This window comes from Tupaia chinensis, unplaced genomic scaffold, assembly GCF_000334495.1.
Source record: "Tupaia chinensis unplaced genomic scaffold, TupChi_1.0 Scaffold141490_1, whole genome shotgun sequence".
Classification (NCBI taxonomy): domain Eukaryota; kingdom Metazoa; phylum Chordata; class Mammalia; order Scandentia; family Tupaiidae; genus Tupaia; species Tupaia belangeri.
In genome coordinates, this window is record NW_006201352.1 from 1,126,159 (window position 1) to 1,131,781 (window position 5,623).

General features: G+C 45.3%; 1 long non-coding RNA gene across 1 annotated transcript in view; it reads left to right on the forward strand.

Annotated features, from left to right (window-relative positions):
• LOC102473921 (uncharacterized) overlaps nucleotides 1–2,812 on the forward strand; it is an 8,341-nt gene extending 5,529 nt beyond the window's left edge. The window contains exons 4-5 of the long non-coding RNA XR_001369402.2: nucleotides 2,455–2,587; nucleotides 2,689–2,812. This is a non-coding gene — a long non-coding RNA (uncharacterized LOC102473921). The remainder of the gene's footprint in view (nucleotides 1–2,454; nucleotides 2,588–2,688) is intronic.
• The last annotated feature ends 2,811 nt before the right edge of the window (nucleotides 2,813–5,623 follow it).

Consider the following 5,623-nt stretch of genomic DNA (forward strand, 5'->3'; position numbering starts at 1 on the left):
GGGCACGCACGTACATGCGCCCAGCGTGAGTTTTAAGCCACCGGGTCCAGGACGCAAACCGCAGTCGACTACGTGGGAGTCCAGGGACATAGCCATTACGCTAACTGCTGGTTCCCTGGACCCAGTGTCTTAAACTCAAGCATGCGTGTGTGTGCGTGCCCAAGACCCCGAGAGGAGAATGGAGGTGGGAGTGATTTTTCACTTTCTGTCTCTTTGTCTCTCTCTGTCTTTCTCGTGAGCGCACATGCCCTATAGCAAAAACCTCTCCAAACAAAAAATAAAAAAGAAGAAGGGAGAACCAGAAGTGATTGCTCTGCTAACTGTCATCTATCCAACCTGCAGTTCTCAGCATTATGAGGCCTGGACCTGCTGCCGTTCCATCACACGTTCACTGTTTTCCTCTCCAGACAGTGGTAGCCTTGAGTATTTTAGTACCCAAGGCATTTTTTTCAGGGTACCTAAGGAACATTTATGAAATCTCTGAACTCTTCCCAATTAAAACAGAAGTCCAGGAAGCATTTAGCAGAGGATGACTAATAGGATATATATAAATCCTTGATATAGATAGATAGAAATGGAAAGACTTTGAATTCTAGCTGCTTTACTCACTAGCTCTGTGACCTTGGGCAAGTTGATTCACCTCTCTGAGACTCTGAAAAATACAGGAGCACCTACGAGGTCGTCGGGAAAGTCACAATGTATTTTTCTGTTTTTCTATGCAAAAATGCATCCTGACTTTCTGAGCGATTTAATATTAATCACTTCTGAATCCTACGGGCAGGGATTTCCCCCTAAATACCAGGTACATCCCCGTGGAAGAAATCCTAGTCCTCTGGTTTTAGGGCATTTTCCATTTGGAAAATCTATCTGCAGTTCTCTTTTTTGGGGGGTCGGGGGGAGAGGTTTTTGCTATAGGGCACGGGCACTCACCAGACAGACAGAGAGACAGAAAGCGAGAAATCACCCCCCAGGAGGGATGGCCATGCCGCAATCCCTTCTCCATTCTCCTCTCGGGATCTTGGGCACACACGCACACGCGCCCGGTGTGAGTTTTAAGCCACCCGGTCCGGGACGCGAACCGCAGTCGACTACATGGGAGTCCAGCGACATAGCCATTACGCTAACTGCTGGTCCCCGTAGTTCTGAGCTGAGGACGTTTGCTCTGTTGCCTTAGCTTTGACCCAAACCAGAGGGGCAGTGACGTGGGTAGAGTAAGTACGTTCTGCAGAATCATACCTAACTTCAGAGGGTGCTGGGAGCCAGAACACTACCAGAGCTCGCTCTTTGTCCGCCTCTCTCTTCTTAACCTAAACCTAATTATTACCTCAGGCCAGCTTTTGCTTCTGTTCCTGAGGGGACATAGGCCCCCCTCAACTCCTGGACTTATATGTAATGCTTCTAGTCACAGATTGTTGTATCAATCCCAAGACCAAATTCTGAGGATGCTGAGTGCCACGGGCACAGCTTAAGACATAGTCTTGCCCCATTTCCCACAGGCATCAGCTAGAGCTCGGCATCCAGAGTTACATGGCTCAAACGTGGCTGTCAGGATGTGCTCTCTGGTGGGGGCATGCTTGTTTCTTACTGCCACTGGGACCAATGACCACGGATTTAGTGGCTTAAAACAAAGCAAATGTGGGGGGACAGCCAGTGTGGTAGTTAAGGTGATGGACTTTCACATGGCTGACCATGGTTCAAGTTCCAGACCTGGCAGCTTAAAAAATCATGCCTGGTACTTGTGTGTGTGCCCAAAATTTCAGGAAGAGAATGGAGGAGAAGAAATTGTGCCGTGGTTATCCCCGCAAGGGGTGATTTCTCACTTTCCCTCTCACTGTTCCTGTCTCTCTCTGGTGAGCACATGCGTCCTATGGCAAAAACCTTGGGGGGAAAAAAAAAAGCAAATGTGTTATCATACAGTTCTAGAGGTCAAAAGTTTAATATGGGTCTCGCCAGACTAAAATTAAAGTTTCGTCAAAGCTGTACTCTACTCTGGAGGTTGTGGGGAGAATCTGTTTCCTTGCCTTCTCCAGCTCCTAGAGGCTGCCTGCTCTCCTTGGTGTACGGCCCCACCTTCCACCTTCAAATCCAGCAATGGCAAGTCCCATCCTCACGCCACATTATCCTTACACCGACTCCTCTTCCTCCCTCTTCCACTGCTAAAGACCTTGTCATTATGTTGGGCGCACCCACACAGTCCAGAATAACCTCTCTCCGAAGACTAGCTAATTAACAGTCTTCGTTCTACCTGCACCCTTGGTTCCTCCTTGACATGTAACATGCATATTTACACATTTGGGGATTAGGACTTAGATATCTTTGGTGGTGGGGGCATTATTCTTCCTACCATAGAAAGGTAGCTCCAACAGAAAAGTGGGGTGATTATGAACTGGGCAAATACCCATGTGTGCCCTCTTGGATGAATGACGAGATCTGCTACTCTTTTCCACTTCTCAGCTAGCGTGTGCAGGCCTGCTGATGACACCCTGAGAGTCTACGGAAGGATTTGATCTAGTAGGAGGCTTTCCAATATTGGAAGTTCACAGCAGTGTTATTCTGACATCTTCTAGCTCTTTCTACCTCACTTAAGGTACTTATTCCACATTGTTTAACGTCCCTAAAAAACTCAACTCGCAACATTATGACCATCAATCACCCAAGTTCACGTCCTCTTCTCCCCTCACCCCACAGGTTTGGAAGTTTGGTGCAACTTCTTCACAGTGCTTGCTTCGTCCACCCCAGGGGTTTTATAAATCACCTCATAAAAACTCATTTACTGGTTTCCCCCAACATAATGGCAGAAATAAACTTCTTGATACACACTTGAAAACTCCCTTCAGAGAACTTGTGCATTGTTTTGTTGGCATGGCGTCTTGGTTTCCAACTTGAATTTCCACCACCTTAGCTTTTTTTGACAGTGTCTTCCATAATTAAGATGGCTGAATCCTCCACTTTTTATTGAGTTGGACGGCAAATCACAGAATAAATACTTTCCCTTGCACTTTAAAAGGATTTAATAGGAAAATATTTTTCCTACATCCTGTTTCAAGGGGAAAATGTGATTTTAGGGGACCTTTTATAGTTCACAACAGGATATTGAAGGGCATTTGGTTTTGCTTAGTTTATTATGACTGTGTTTCTCTAGCATAAAGTAGTATTTTTTGTGATTATTTAGATAAGTCTGATTAAGGTAGATAGATAGCCATAGAATTCTATGGACTATGGAAATTTAGGACTAAAAAATGCCTCAAATATCATCCAGACCAGCTCTCCTCATTTTTCAGATGAAGAAACAAGTGACTTTTCCAAGATCATGTTCAGAATTTATGGGGAAAATGAGATTAGATTCTTTATCTCCCCACTGTTCAATGCCCCTCAAACAGTGTTGTGATGGGAATAAATGTGGAAGTAGCATTTATTCAAAGAGATCCATATGTACCTGTAAGTACTTTTGAATTTGAGAACTGGGTAGTTAGTGATTAAGGTTTTGTGCAGGGGTGTGGGAGAGTACAGCAGGTGGCGTAGAGTTAAGATATTGACTCCCACACAGTCAACCACGGTTCAAATCCCAGACATGGTGGCTTGAAGAGAAGGGATTGTGGTATGGCCATCTCCCCTGGGGCTTGGCTTCTCACTTTCTGTCTCTCTGGTAAGCACATAACAAGAGTCTTTGTAAACAAAAAAAAAAAAAAAGAAAGTAAGTTTGTGTATGTTTCATTCATTCATTCAGAGAGTGAGTCATATTCTAAACATATTTCCAGTGTCCACTCAATAGATGACATAGGTGCAGAAAATATAGAAACAAAGCTAAGTCCCTGCCTTGGAACAGGCCAAGACTAATGAAGAGCCAAGTATATATAGGCAATCATAATTAAACATACATGTAATGCATTGTTTGACGTTTTAGATAAAGAATAAAATGAAAGAGCTTTCTGAAACACTAGCCTACTCTGCAGAGATAAGAAAAAAAGGAATGAGAATTAGAAAGGGCTCTCACTCCAGAAACAACGTTGTAGAGAGTTGTTCTGGTCTGTTTCTGACCATTCCCATCATGCCTGTCTTGATGGGACTCTTCAGAGGGGAAACCAGATCTTAGCCAGGCATCGTGGCAAGAGCTTGGGTTATGGATCAGAGCTGTGGGTTCAAGTGCCAGTCACGTATTAATAGTGAGATCGTTAGAAGTTGTTTTTCATCTATGAATTACAGTTAAAAGTATCCAACAGATTGGTTGTGTTAAGTGTGATGATCTACACAAAGTGTGTAGCAGCATGTGGTGTAGAGTTAATAGTAAGAAATACTCCAGCCCAGCGCTGCAGTGCTCTACAGGCTGAAAACCACGTCGACAACTGAAGGTTTGGAGTGCAGGGTCAGCCAGAACACCCCCGGGTGCTGTGCAGGTAGCCAGGACTGCCAGGAGCTGAGGACTGGAGAAACAGTGTTGAGGCATTATAGCTGCGGAAATGCCTTCGCTCTCTTTCCTCCTCTTTCCCCATTCTCAGGTGCATGCACGATCCTAACACAAATTCTTCAATTAATTTTAAAATGCACTATTGTGGCAATGGTACTTTGAGGGGAGGATGGATTGAACTTCACACTGGCCATGCTGGGACAACAAGGTGGCCAGGAGTCTTCGGTCACTAGAGGGAGGCTCTGTTTACTCTCAGAGCTCTGTATCACCGGATACCCATGTCTACACAATAAAGTGTGCTATTCAAGAACGGAAGCTGCTGCCTCACACCAGCTTTGAGATTTAAGGAAGCACTTAGTAATCGGCCACCATGGTTTGGGTAAGTCTCAAAGAATGTTTCTGGGGTTTGGGGTATTTATTCTGGAGAAGAGAAGATGTAGGGGATGGACGGAATAAACGTCCTCAAGTCTATGAACCAGTGATGGGGAGCAGCTGTTCCCTATTTCTGCTTTGGGCAGAATGAGAGGAAATGAGCTTACGTAGGAACAGAAGGGATTCAGGCTACACAAGAAGAATTTCCTGGATGTGGGTGTTGTTGGACTTTGGAATGAGTTACCAAGGTGTTTAAAATAAAGGCAGTGTCTCTTTTGGCCACAGATCTCTAAGTGTGGGAGCATAGATTACATGTAGAAAGGGCTACACTAGAGAACCAGCAGTTAGTGTAATGGCTATGTCACTGGACTCCCACGTAGTCGATCACGGTTCATGTCCCGGACCCGGTGGCTTAAACCTCACGCCGGGCACATGTGCGTGCGTGCCCAAGATCCCGAGAGGAGAATGGAGGAGAAGGGATTGCGGCGTGACCAACCCCCCTGGGGGGTGATTTCTCCATTTCTGTCTCTATGTCTCTCTCTGGCTGGCTGGCGAGCGCACGCGCCCTATAGCGAAAAACCTCTCCAAAAAAAATTTTAAAAAAAGAAGAAAGGGCTACACTACTAAGTTCTTTCCAAACTGAGGAGTCCATGACACTAACAGAATCTGCCATCATGCAGACCTGAGTTTCATCTAACCCCAACCATTGTCCCAGAAAGGAGATGATTGTGATGCTTAGTTGGACAATCGCCCCAGGCAATCCACGGTTCCACATTCCGCAAATACCACAATCGCTTTATATAGGCTTCTCCAGCGACCAAACAGCTCCTGTCTTTGAAATTTATT